Source organism: Rattus norvegicus, chromosome X, assembly GCF_021556685.1.
Source record: "Rattus norvegicus strain SHRSP/BbbUtx chromosome X, alternate assembly SHRSP_T2T, whole genome shotgun sequence".
Lineage (NCBI taxonomy): Eukaryota > Metazoa > Chordata > Mammalia > Rodentia > Muridae > Rattus > Rattus norvegicus.
Window position 1 is genome coordinate 81,508,975 of NC_141554.1, and position 14,407 is coordinate 81,523,381.

Below are 14,407 nucleotides of genomic sequence, written 5' to 3' on the forward strand. Positions count from 1 at the left end.
AGAATTTGCTCAAATTGTTCATAACAATCTCACCAAGAGATATATAAGGAAAATATCTGAAGCTGACATACAAGTCATCTGACATCTTTGCAATTTTCTTTTCTCATAGTATGGGGGGGGGAGACTGTAATTTCTGGAGAAAAAATGATAGGTAGAATATTTTGCAATTGTAGTACTATGGATAGTACAAGATATTGCTTCTGGGCGGTGGTGGTGCAAGACTTTAATCACAGCACTCAGGAGGCAGAGGCAGGCAGATCTCTGAGGTCAAGGCCAGCCTGGTCTACAGAGTGAGCTCCAGGACAGCCATGGATTCATAAAAGACTTTGCCTAAAAAAATAGCTTGACTATTACCATCGCACAGTGGGAAAGTTGGCAAGAACCAGTATTTGTGATTTGCATGCCATAGTGAGGACCGGTTTCTTTTATTTTAATACCAGTTGACGTTGATGATAACTTAGCAAGACACTGAAGGGCACAGGTCACTAAGTTTTGTTCAACTTAATCGTGGAGAATATTTTTATATACATGTTTTCACAAAGCTCACATAAAGGGAAATTCCTTCAATTAGTTGTAACGATCATAAGTATCGAGGCCTAGATTCAGGGAAATCAAAAGAATATTAGATAAAGTGTCCAGTTAGTGTATAAATTAACTCTTAAAGAGCATGTTTAGACTGTAGAGTAAGCTGTGATTCAGAAAGATGTCCCAGGAAATCTCTTCCCATTGGGTACCTATCTGAACAAATTTCTCACACAAAATACTCCACAAGAAGTAAGGAAGCATAAAGTAACAGTACCTTATCTCAGGTTCATAATAAGAAAAGGCCTCATTAAAGAAGCCAAGAAGAAAAGAATCCTTCTAATCTACCTTTCTCCAATTCCAAGCAAGATGAAGAGAGACTCTTCCCACTTTGGGAAAGAAGGAACCATGTCCAGGCTCTGGATCCCAGCTTGAGTAAACTACTTCCACTGTTCTGGTTCAGAGGCCAAAGGACTTCCTCTTTCACACACTCCACTGCTCAGGAAGCAAAGAGAGAGTAGGGCTCTATCCACAAGGGTACAGGACACAAAAGATAGTAGGACTTTGCCTTGAAACTTAATGCCACCCTGGCAAGGGATTCAGCAGCAGCAAGGGAAATGTGCCAGAGGTTTAAGGAAGATTCTAACCCTGCCTCGAATTTAGGTCTGCTAGTCTTTCAGTGGACCTGGGTACATATATATCTGGTCTCTATAAAACATGAGCATTGAACATTTCTCAGGTTTCAGGGTCTGTGGAGGCTACAGTATGACTTAATTGGCAGCCAGGGATTTTCTCCAGCATTCTTCTGCAACCTCAGCCCACACAGCTTTCCTCCGGTCACTGTACCCAGGTGGAAACTTTTAGACCTTTCTCAGAACCAAGCAGAGACTGCATCTCATGAAACAACAATCAATGTAGAGCTCAGTATATCCCTCACACTGAGCAGATCTACATATCTCTTAAGGCCTAGGCATGACCTAATTTAGTATGAGCCTACGTGACCAAGTGATTACTTTCATGAACAGCATCACCATCTTAGACAACACAGTTCAAACAGAGTAAGCATCCCTCACTGTGGCTAGGAGAAGGCAGTAAGAGTAAGTTGTTGGTTGCCTTGGAAATTAGTGGCAGCCTGATGAAGTCTAGCACTGTGTAGACCCCACAGGCCCCAGACCCAGTCTACTACCTACAGATGGAACACTGAAACAGCCTCCTCACCAAGTAGGAATATGTGGCACCAGTATATATCAAACATGTATTGTGGAGAGCAACAAGTGTTGCTGGTTACAATGTTACACACTTGGATCCCAAGCACATCTGAATACATAGCCCTTAGCCATGACAGCCTCTGCCCAACCCAGAGCTGGGCAGATCACAGTGGCTGTGGGCTCAGAGTATGTGACACATCATTGAAGTGTTTGAGACTATAAACCGGGATAGTAGTGTGAGGCTGGTTTCTACTAGAGGTTCTATCTGGACAAGAAAAATCACTGCCTTGGGTAATGCCCCATCTCAGACAAGAGGCTGCCTGGGAGTCTGCTACAATCTCAACTTCAGGTAGACTTCTAGAATGATGTATTTCTCTTTTCAAGCCTCTACCCACCCCAAGTTACGGTATATAGCACATAAACCACAAATATGGGGCCAGCCTGCACTTGAATCACACTCTAGTGTCAAAGCAGAGACAATGCACCAATAGCCTACCCATACCCTTAGGGACCAATTCAGTGGCTAAATGGATGATATGTGATTACAGACACAGAGAAAACAGGCAGTCTGCTTAGAGGACAGTCATAATGAAAACCAGATTATTAAAAAGAGAATAAATACTTAATCCTTTAATGAAAAAACAATGTCTCCCATCAACTAGCATAAAGAACATTCAGAGAACCCTAACATCCTCACCTTAATGGTCAAAAGGAAGAAAAGAAACAGTTCTGATAGTAATCCTTGTGGACAAATTATCAGGTAAGGAATTTAAAGTAGATGTTTCAAGGAAACTTAATGAACTTCAACAAAACAGAGAAATTATTCAATTATGTACCAGAGACTTTTAAAGAGAGATAGAACCAATTTAAAAAATTAAACAAAAGGCCTGGTGGTACACATCAATAATTCTACCATGTAAAAGATAGAGACAGGAGGACCAGAGTTCAAGGCCAGTTTTGCCTATATAGGGAAATTGAGGGCAACATGGGCTACATGAGATCTTTAGAGAGAGAAAGAGAGAGAGAGAGAGAGAGAGAGAGAGAGAGAGAGAGAGAGAGAGAGCAACAGACACACTGGAACACACACAGAGAGAGGTAGGGAGAGGGAGAAGAAGAGGGAAAGAGAGAGGGAGAGAAATGGAGGAATGGAGGGAGAAAGGGGAAGAATAGGGAGGGGGAGGGAGGGAGGGAGGGAGGGAGGGAGGGAGGGAGGGAGGGAGGGAGGGAGGGAGGGCAGGGAACAGAATCCTTGACCTGAATACATATTTGGAGAGGACTTGATAATGTGATCAAAAGCATCAGTAGGAGAGAGGACAATACAGAGAAAACCTGTCAGAGAGACTGCAGAAAGGCTACTGTTAAATACACTGGAAAAGTGCAAAGAAGAGAAAAGATACTTTGGGACAGCATTAATATAGTTAAGTTGATGTTGGTAAACAAGAAGGACAGGAGAATGCTAACTCAGTAGAAAACCCATTCAAATAGGTATTAACATTCAATATCTGAAATCTATTAAAGAATGAAAACATCCAGGCGACAGGAAAGCCAAAGTCACATTTGAAGCACTCTATTTTATAAAATCATTATCTTTTCCAGTTTTGAATACTTATTTGAAGACAAGAGCAACTAGGTCCCTTGGAACTGGAGTCGCAGGAACTTGTTAGATCCTTAAATGAATGTCCTTTGCAAGAACAATATGCAACTTAACCCTTAAGCCATCTTTACAGCCCAAATTACCTTTACTTATTTATTTGCTTATTTACTTATTCATTCAGTCAGTCATTTGGGTGTGTATGCAAATGTGTATGTATATATGTTGGCATGCTCTGGCACTGGCTTGTTCATACAGGTCAGAGGACAACTTTTGAATGTAAGCTTTTTTCCTTTGCAGCATCTGTATCACAGGAATACAACTCAGTTCCTCCGGGTTGACTACTTTAAAAGGTAGCCCTAACTAGCCCTGTTATTATTTTATGTGGTTGTTTGGTTTTGATGTAGCCAAATCAGGCCTTGAACTCTGGATCCTCCTCTTTCTACCTTCTGTTACAGGAGTGTACCACCACATCCAGTTTTAAATGAGTCTTTAAACGGAAGCCCTTTTTCATTGAAGTAACACTATTGCTACATGTCAAGGAAGGAGAAAATAAGAACAGAAAAAAACAAAGTTGGTGCAAAGAAAGAGAAACTAAAGATCAGAGCAGAAATTAATACAAGAGAAAAATACAAAAGTGTGATCCATCAAGAGAAAGTCATAAAATACATTAAGATTAGAAAAATGGAAGTGAAATAATCATTGTTTGAAGAGTGTATGATTCTGTATATAGATTACATTTTAAAAAAAACTCTTAGATGATGTGCTTGGTAGCACATGCCTGTAATCTCATTACTTACACACCACCTCACAAGTACGGTGCACGGAAAGCATGAGTTTGATGACAACCTAAACAATATAGGAAGATGCTGTCTCCAAAACAAAGTGAAACAAAAACTTTTGGAAATAATAAATCAACTGAGCAAATTTATACGCTAAAGCACAAATGAACATACAAAAATGAGTTGAATTGCTGTATGACAAAAGGGAGTTATCCAAAATGAAATTCAAGAACACAATCTCATTTACGTTTTATATGTGTAAAGTATCTATAAATAAATATAACCAGAAATGTAAATGTCTATAATGTAGATTATAAAAAAATGTAGGCCCAGAGTTGGGGCTGTCCCACAGTTCACAGACCAAAAACCTGCCCATAGAGAGCTGATCTGCCAGGAGTGATCTCCCTACTAAGCTCGGAGCCCACAGGTGGGACCCTATTTTCTTTCCACTGAGTATCCAAAGAGAGACCTGCCAGGAGCATGCAGGGCAACCTGCAAAAGGACCTTCCATTCTCCAACTGTGCCTAGAGCTAAGGGAGTACCACAGCCCTCCAGACACAAAACCTGCCTGAAGAGAGTCTTCCAGGAATGCTCTCACTCCTAAGATCACAGGCTCACAGACCCACAGGAGGAACAAGCTCCACTAAGAGGTAGCAAGACCAACTAACATCAGAGATAACCAGATGGCAAGAGACAAGCATAAGAACCTAAGCAACTGAAACCAAGATTACTTGGCACCATCAGTTCTCCCACCAAAGCAAATACTGGATATCCACAGAAAACTAAAAAGCAAGGCTTGGATTTAAAATCACATCTCATGACTATGATAGAGGAATGTAAGAACATAAATAACTCCCTTAAAGAAATACAGAACAACACAGGTAAACAAATGGAAGCCCTTAAAGAGGAAACACAAAAATCCCTTAAAGAGTTACATGAAAACACAACCAAACAGGTTAAGGAATTGAACAAAACCATACAAGATCTAAAAATGGAAATAGAAACAATAAAGAAAGCATAAAGGGAGACAACTCTGACATGACACAACCCTGAATATAGAAAACCTAGGAAAGAGATCAGCAGTCATAGACACAAGCATCACCAACAGAATACAAGAGATAGAAGAGAGAATCTCAGGAGCAGAAGATACTATAAAAAATTGAAACAACCATCAAAGATAATGTAAAACAGAAAAAGCTACTGGCCCAAAACATACAAGAAATCCAGGACACAATGAGAAGATCAAACCTAAGGATAATAGGTATAGAAGAGAGTGAAGATTCCCAACTTAAAGGCCCAGTAAATATCTTCAACAAAATCATAGAAGAAAACTTCCCTAACCTAAAGAAAGAGATGCCCATAAACATACAAGAAGCCTACAGAACTCCAAATAGATTGGATCACAAAAGAAACTCCTCCAATCACATAATAGTTAAAACATCAAATGTACAAAACACAGACAAAAATACTAAAAGTAGTAAGAAAAAAGGTAAAGTAACATATAAAGGCAGACCTATCAGAATTAAACCACACTGCTCAACAGAGACTATGAAAACCAGAAGATCCTGGACAGATGTCATACAGACCCTAAGAGAACACAAATGCCAGCCCAGGCTACTATATCCAGCAAAACTCTCAATTACCATAGATGGAGAAACCAAGATATTCCACGACAAAACCAAACTTACACAGTATCTTTCTACAAATCCAGCCCTACATAGTATAATAGATGGAAAACTCCAACATAAGGAGAGAAACTACAGTGTACAAGAAAGCAAGAATATAATCTCCTTGAAACCAAAAGAGAACACACAAACATAATTCCACCTCTAACAACGAAAATAACAGGAAAAGACAATCACTATTCCTTAATATGTCTCAATATTAATGGACTCAATTTCCCAATTTAAAAAAAAACATAGACGAACAGACTGGATATGTAAACAGGACACAGCATTTTGCTACATACACAAAATGCACCTCAGGGACAAAACCAGACACTAACTAAGAGTAAAAGGCTGGGAAAAACTTTCCAAGCAAATTGTCCAAAGAAACAAGATGGAATAGCCATTTTAATATCAAATAAAATTGACTTTCAACCAAAAGTTATCAAAAAACATAAGGAAGGACACTTCATACTCATCAAAGAAAAAATCTAAACATTACTAAAGTTCAAAGCACATATTGCACTTCACACAATAATAGTGGGAAACTTCAATACTTCACTCTCATCAATAGACAGATCAAGGAAACAGAAATTAAAGAGACACAGTGAAACTAACAGATGTTATGAACCAAATGGATTTAACAGATATCTATAAAACATTTCATCCTAAAAAAAAATACCCTTTTCTCAGGACTTCGTGTACTTTCTCCTAAATTGTCCATATAATTTGTCAAAAAGCAGGCCTCGATAGATACAAGAAGATTGAAATAACCCAATGTATTCTACCAGATCTCCATGGACTAAGACTGGTGTTCGATATCAACAAAACAAGAAAGCCCACATATACATAGAAGCTAAACAATGTCCTACTCAATGACAACTTGGACAAGGAAGAAATAAACAAAGAAATTAAAGTCTTTTTAGAATCTAATGAAAATGAAGGTATAACATACCCAAACTTATGGGATACAATGAAAGCAGTGCTAAGAGAAAAACTCATACCTCTGAGTGCCTCCAAAAATAAACTGGACAGAGTATACACTTACAGCTTGAAAGCACACCTGAACGCTCTAGAACAAAAAGAAGCAAATTCACCCAAGAGAGGTAGATAGCAGGAAATAATCAAACTCAGGGCTGGAATCAACCAAGTAGAAACAAAAAGAACTATACAAAGAATCAATAAAGCCAGGAGCTGGTTCTTTGAGAAAATCAACAAGATAGATAAACCCTTAGCCAGACTAACCAGAGGTCACAGAGACAGTATCCAAACTAACAAAATCAGAAATGAAAAGGGAGACATAACAACAGAATCTGAGGAAATTCAAAAATCACCAGAGCCTACTACAAAAGCCTATACTCAACAAAACTTGAAAATCTGGATGAAATGGACAATTGTCTAGTCAGATACCAGGTACCAAAGTTAAATCAGGATCAGACGAACCATCTAAACAGTCCCATAACCAGAACTCAAGAAATAGAAGCAGTCATTAAAAGTCTGCCAAAAAGAAAAAAAAAGAAGAAAAATCCCAGGACCAGGTTTTAGTATAGAATTTTATGAAACCTTCAAAGACCAAATACCAATATTCATCAAACTATTCCACAAAATAGAAACAAAAGGAACACTACCCAAATTGTTCTTTCAAGCCACATTTATGCTTAAACCTAAACCACACAAAGACCCTACAAAGAAAGAGAACTCAGACCAATTTCCCTCACGAATATCGATGCAAAAATAATAAAATTTTCTCAATTGGAATCCAAGAAGACATCAAAATTATCATTCACCATGATCAAATAAGTTTTATCCCAGGGATGCAAGGATAGTTCAATATACAGAAATCCATCAACTTAATTCACTGTATAACCAAACTCAAATGGAAAAAAACACATGATCATCTCATTAGATGCTGAGAAAGCATCTGACAAAATGATAAAAGTCTTGAAAAAAACAGAATTCAAGGCCCATGCATACACATACTAAAAGCAATTTACAACAAACCAGTAGCCAACATCAAACTAAATGGAGAGAAACTTGAAGCAATCCCACTAAAATCAGGAACTAGACAAGGCTGCCCACTCTCTCCCTACTTATTCAATATAAGTTCTTGAAGTCCTAGCCAGAGCAATCAGACAACAAAAGGAGGTCGAAGGGATACATATTGGAAAGGAAGAAGTCAAAATATCACTATTTGCAGATGATAAGATAGTATAAGGGACCCCAAAAATTCCACCAGAGAACTTCTAAGTCTGATAAATAATTTCAGCAAAGTGGCTGGATGTAAAATTAACTCAAACAAATCAGTAGCCTTCCTCTACTCAAAGTATAAAAAGCCTGAGAAAGAAATTATGGAAATGACACCCTTCACAATAGTCCCAAATCATATAAAATACCTCAATATGACTTTAACCAAGCAAGTGAAAGATCTGTATGACAAGAACTTCAAGGCTCTGAAGAAAGAAACTGAAGATCTCAGAAGATGGAAAGACTTCCCATGCTCATGGATTAGCAGGATTAATATAGTAAAAGTGGCCATCAGGCCGAAAGCAATCTACAGATTCAATGCAATCCACATCAAATTAAAACTCATTATTCCATAAAATTAGAAAGAGCAATTTGCAAATTCATTTGGAATAACAAAAAAACCCAGGATAGCAAAAACTATTCTCAACAATAAAAGAACTTCTGGGGGAATCACCGTCCTTGATTTCATGCTGTATTACAGAGCAATCGTGATAAAAGCTACATGATTTTGATTCAGAGACAGGCAGGTAGACCAATGGAATAGAACTGAAGACCCAGAAATCAGCCCACACACCTATGGTCACTTGATTTTTGACAAAGAAGTTAAAAACCATCCAATGGAAAAAAGATAGCATTTTCAACAAATGGTGCTGATTTAACAGGAGGTCAGCATGTAGAAGAATGCAAATTCACCCATTTTTATCTCCTTGTACAGAGCTCAAGACCAAGTAGATCAAAGACCTCCACATCAAACCAGATACACTGAAATAAACAGAATTGAAGTGTGGAAGAGCCTTGAACACATGGGCACAGGGGAGATTTTCCTGAACACCAATGGCTTATTCTCTAAGATCAAGAATTGTCGGGGTTGGGGATTTAGCTCAGTGGTAGAGCGCTTGCCTAGCAAGCGCAAGGCCCTGGGTTCGGTCCTCAGCTCTGAAAAAAAAAAAGAAAAAAAAAAAGAATTGACAAAAGGGATGTCATAAAATTGCAAATTTCTGTAAGGCAAAGAACACTGTCAAAACAACAAAATTGCAATCAACAGATTGGGAAAAGGTCTTTAACACCCCTATATCTGATAGAGGGCTAATATCTAATATATAGAAAGAACTTAAGAAGCTAGATTCCAGAGAATCAAATAACCTATTAAAAAGGGGGTATGGAGCTAAACAAAGAATTCTCAACTGAGGAATACTGAATGGCTGAGAAGCACCTAAAGAAATGTTCAAAATCGTTAGTCATTAGGAAAATGCAAACCAAAACAACCCTGAGATTCCCCCTCACACCAGTCAGAATGGCTAAGATCAAAAACTCAGGTTGACAGAAGATGCTGGCCAGGATGTGGTGAAAGAGGAACACTCTTCCATGGGTGATGGGATTGCAAACTGGTCCAAACACTCTGAAAATCAGTCTGGTGGTGCCTTAGAAAATTGGAAATAGTACTACCTGTGGACCTTGCTATACACTCCTGGGGAAACACCTAAAAGATGTCCCAACATATAACAAGGATACATGCTCCAATATGTTCATAGCAGCCTTATTTATAATAGCCAGATGCTGCAAACAACTCAGATGCCCTTCAACAGAGGAATGGATACAGAAACTGTGGTACATTTACACAGTGGGGTACTACTCAGCTATTAAAACAATGACTACATGAAATTCTTAGGCAAATGGATGGAACTAGAAAATATCATAATGAGTGAGTTAACCCAGTTACAAAAGAACACACATGGTATATACTCCTTGATAAGTGGATATTAGCCCAAATGCTTGGTACCCAACAAAAAAATCATAGATCATATGAAGCTCAAGAAGACAGAAAACCAAAATGTAGATGCTTCATTCCTTCTTAGAAGAGAGAACAAAATAGTCAAGGGAGAAAATACCAGGACAAAGAGTGGAGCAGGGACTGATTAAAGCTCATCTGGATACTGCCCTACTTCAGGATCCATCCCATATGTAACCACTAAACCCTGTCAGTACTGCTGATGCCAAGAAGTGCTTAATGACAGGAGCCAGATATACATGTCTCCTGAGAGGCTCTGCCAGAGCCCTACTGATACAGATGAGGATGGTTGCAGCTAACCATTTGACTGAACACTGGGACCCTAATGCAGGAGTTAGATAAAAGACTGAAGGAGCTGAAGGGCTTTTCAAAATCATAGGAAGAATAGCAGTATCAACCAACCAGGCCCCACCAGAGCTCCCAGGGACTAAACCACCGACCGAAGAGTATACATGGAGGGACCAATGGCTCCAGCTGCATATGTAACAGAGGATGGCCTTGTGAGCATCAGTGGGAGGAGAGGCCCTTGGTTCTGTGAAGGCTCATTTCCCCAGTATAGGGTAATGTCAGGGCATTGAGGTTGGAGTGGGCAGGCGTGAGTGGGAGCATCCTCATAGAAGCAGGGGGAGGGGTACGGGGTATGGGAAAGTGGGAAAAGGGGATAACATTTGAAATACAAAAACATAGAATATCCATGAAAAATAAAATTTAAAAAATAGAAAAAAGCAGTGAAATGCAACACCATTAAAAAAAAGAATGTAGAAGAACTGAAAAGTGGGGAGATATCCAGCATTTTTGAAACCACCCTCACTGCCAAAGTGTTTGTTCTACAGACTCAGTGAAATCTAGGCTAAAATGTCAATAATGTTCTTGATGGATTTTCAAAAAAGTTGCTCTTTCCTGAAGGGAAACAGAAGAGGAGTGGATCTGAGGAAGAGGGAAGGTGGAGTAGAGGGGTTGGGAGGAGGGGAGGGAGTGGTGTAGTGGGAAAAATGAAAAATGAAAAAGAGTTTCAATTAAATAACGAAACAAGAGATATTGAACAAGAGGCAAAACTGCAGGTATAATGCTACATGATTTCAAAATATATTACTATAACTCTAGTAAACAGCATGGTCTTGGCATGAAAATGCCACCATAGAGCAATGGAATAGAAATGTCTAGAAATAAACGTCCACATCTACAGCCAACTGATATTCAACAAAGACATTAAAAACACTAACAGGGTCTGGCAGAACAGGCCTGTAATCACAGCTACTCTGAACAGTGATTTAGAAGAATCACAAATTCAAGGCTACTCTGGGCAAGTTTATGTGAACATTAATTTCCAAAAGGAAACCACACTTCAAAATTAATGTAAATTTATCCCCATTTACTTATTAGAGATAATGAAAGATTTGAGTTAACACTTTTTATCAAATCATACAGGAATTTAACCTCTACAATATTTATGATATTTTATGCCTAAGAACTGATTTTTTATTCATTATTTATAGTGTCCTGTTGCAAAGTCAAGCAGGAGTAGAAAAATACTTAATAATATTCATATTCTCCCGATGGAGCACAGATGAGGCATATTAAAAAACAAGTCCTAGTGGAATCCCATATCCTTCTCTGGCTTTAAAATTAGAATAAGATTCAGTTATGGTTACAAAACCTAGGGAATCTTGAATTCTCTCTAGTCTAGCCTCTTGTTTCTACCTCTGTTTAGTATTTTGGTATGTGGAAAACAACAATTTGGTTAAAAAATATCATATTTTTATCTGAGCTCTTCTATAATGTAACTATCCATTTACTTCCCCCAACCAAAATATTGTACAAGACCAAGGTAACACAATCAAGGTACTATCCATAAATATGGGCTTAGATAATATGCATAGTAATAATATTTAGCCATGAAAGAACAATATTTCCTAAATATGCAGAGCTAGCCATTGAAATGAGCTTTCAAATATAAAATCAAAGTGGCCAAAAGAAAAAGCTAAAACTGCACAATAATAGATTATCTTAACTACTCCAAATATAAAATAAAATATTTCATGCAATCCAAATGACCATCCACATTGGCAGGAAACATGCATGGTGAAGGAGTATGGTGACACATGTAAAAATGCTTTTGTTGGTTAAGGTGCCACTTTTCACTTTACAAGTCCAGACTGTGTTCCTTAAAAAGATTTATTTTAATTTTATGTGTATGTTTGAGTAGATATATGTGCACTGTGATGTAGTTGTCCACAAAGATTGAAGACAGTGTCAATACCCTGGAACTGTAGTTACAGGCAGTTCGCCCTGCGTGATGTGGGTTCTGGGAATTGAGTCTAGGTCCTCTGAAAGGGCAGTAAGTTTTCAGAACCACTGTGCTGTATCTCCAGGCCCAGATTGTTCTCAAGTATCTTAATTTAACATGCAGTACTCATATTAAATGTTACATATAAATGTTAGGTCAGATATAGAAGATTAAAAAAATCAAGCCTAGATTAAAATGATTAGTAGATTTTGATGTTATGATTTGGGAGTTGGTTCTTTGATTGTTTTCCTGGTTTGATGGCTAATTTTGGCTGTTAACCTGACAGATGTAAGAGGGAGCCTCACTTGAATTGCCTCCATCAGATGGCCTGTAAACATGTCTGTGTGGCATTTTCTTGATTTCCAATTAATGTAAGATGACAGGTGGGCCTGGTTGTATAAAAAGTAGCTGAGTAGAAGTCAGGAGTGAGTCAGTAAGCAGCATTCTTCCATGGCCTCTACTTCAGTTCCTGCCTCCAGATACCTGTTGTACTTTATTTGTTGCCTTGGCCTCCCTCAATGAATTTTAATGTGTAAGCAAAAACAAACCCTGTCCTCCCTTACATGGGTTTTGATTAGTGTTTAATCACAGCAACAAAGAAGCAAACTAGGCCAACTACTCTTCTGACAACTACTTTCCTGCCTATTGCATAGCCTTATTTATATTAGATCATAGGAATTAGCCTTCATAGCCATCAGGAAGCATTTTTAAAAGAATATTTAGTTTCCATATGCACAAAATGTGATTCATCAGGAGTAGGGAAGAGTCAATGAAATTTCCCTGGAAAGAAACTATACCTTACACCAAAGCTTCTTTTAAACTGATTAACTAATTAAAATGTCAGTGACTGTGGAGAGGTTGGAATGTTGCAAGTCCATCCATAGCCTACTAATAATGTATCTCGGTCTACCTATATCTTTTATGACTTTCTTTGCTCTATTACTATAAAACTTTATGAAACTGCTGCCATCCAGGGAAGCCAGAATCTGTGTTTCTGGGATATGGTTAATCATATTTCACTCCATAGTAAACTATCTTTTACCGTCATAATGAGAGATCTGTGTTTATTACATTGACATTAACAAGACCCTATCTCATGAAGAAACAAACAAAAGGGGGTGTGTTAGACATGGGCCTGGCACTTTAAGAAGCTCAGAGGCCAGATATCACAGCTGGAAGAAATCAGGCCATAGTCATTTCAACTCTCTCCCTGGGACAGGAAGTTAACAGGATGTTCTGTGCTCTGGTTAACAGCTCTTAATGTATGGTACCTGGTTCCTCCATGCTCTGTGTCACTTCTACTATCTCAGAATAAATCATGTGGTGTAAAACTACCATCAGCCCCTGAAAAACAGATAAAATCCAGGTATTTCCTTTGTTTTGGGGGACATTCTCTAAAGAGTTCTCAAAGGATGTTTTTGTTCTCTAATGGCTCCTCTGACCTCAACCACACTCTACCTTCCCTCTGATGAAGGTTACATTTCTTTCTTTCCTTATCTTACTCTTACTTTAAGCTATTCCTCTTAATGAAAGTCCATTCTTGGGCTTAAATGGAAGCCTTTTTGTTTTAAGGCCCTAGAGTGTGTGTGTGTGTGTGTGTGTGTGTGTGTGTGTGTGTGTGTGTGTGTGTGTCTGTCTGTGTGTCTGTGTGTCTGTGTGTCTGTGTGTATATATATTATATATATGCATTTGTATGCATGTTGATTTCGAGGCCCTTTCTCCTGAAAGGCATTTGCTGTCGGCTTTTTTCTTTATTTTCTTACTTAACATAAAAATATAGTTCATTGTTAAAGGTCTTAACTAATATGCATGAAGCCTTTACTTCAGTTCCCTATATTACAAAAACAAGCAAATAAATGCAGAAGGTAAAAGGAAAAAATATGAATCAACAAGCAAAAACATACATTGGTGAAGAGTCTTTTATAAGAAATGGTGCCAGGGAAAGTAGAGAACCACATGCAAAATAATGTTAACTGATTAAAGCCATTTACATGTAAGGCCTGGATGACAGAAGTAGCAGAGGGGGTGGTCACAGGATATTACAAGGGATATGGGATTTTTAGACAAGAATCAAACACACAGGAAACAAAATAAAAATAGACAAGTGGGGATTATATCAAACTAAAAGTATTCTATACCACAAAGAAACAACCATCGGAAAAGACAACCTACAGAAAGGGAGAAAGTATTTGTAAAACTGTGTATCTGACAAGGGTAAATATCCAGATTGTAAATATCCTACAGTTCAAAAAACAAAAAAAATCAGAACTGAAAGCAATTAGTTGGAGTTTATATTGCTACAACGAAATACCATGACCAA